The sequence below is a fragment of the Penaeus monodon genome, chromosome 28, assembly GCF_015228065.2.
Source record: "Penaeus monodon isolate SGIC_2016 chromosome 28, NSTDA_Pmon_1, whole genome shotgun sequence".
Taxonomy (NCBI): Eukaryota; Metazoa; Arthropoda; class Malacostraca; order Decapoda; family Penaeidae; genus Penaeus; species Penaeus monodon.
The window spans coordinates 34,864,270-34,864,636 of NC_051413.1; the positions used below are offsets into that span (position 1 = coordinate 34,864,270).

Here is a 367-nt window from a genome sequence, read left to right on the forward strand (position 1 = left end):
GACAAGAAAATATATATTAAAACACACAGGAAAGGGTAATTGTTTGAATAATTCTCAGGTTATAGGACTTAACCTAATTCATTCCACAGGGGGGGGGAAAAAATTAGTTACCCTTGCAGAGAATAATCACTTTCTCTAATATATTCAAATCATGCCCTTCGGGTATGTGGAGACCTATAAATAAAATTGTAAAGTCTTATGTGTACATTATCTTTGCAAATAATTGAATGAAACCATAGGGCATGAGGATGGGATAGGTTGTTCTCACTCTTACAGCACCTATGGCCTTAACAAGTTTTTACCGGAAACACATGAAAAGGATGCAGTAGCTGTTTCAACTCTTTACAAAGACCATGCCTTAGACTTA

The 367-nt window shown here is 35.7% G+C and overlaps 1 protein-coding gene across 1 annotated transcript in view; it reads left to right on the forward strand.

Moving 5' to 3' along the window:
* The window catches only part of LOC119591191 (splicing factor 3B subunit 2-like), a gene marked incomplete in the record, with an annotated part of 8,760 nt that overhangs the window by 1,425 nt on the left and 6,968 nt on the right, over positions 1–367 (forward strand).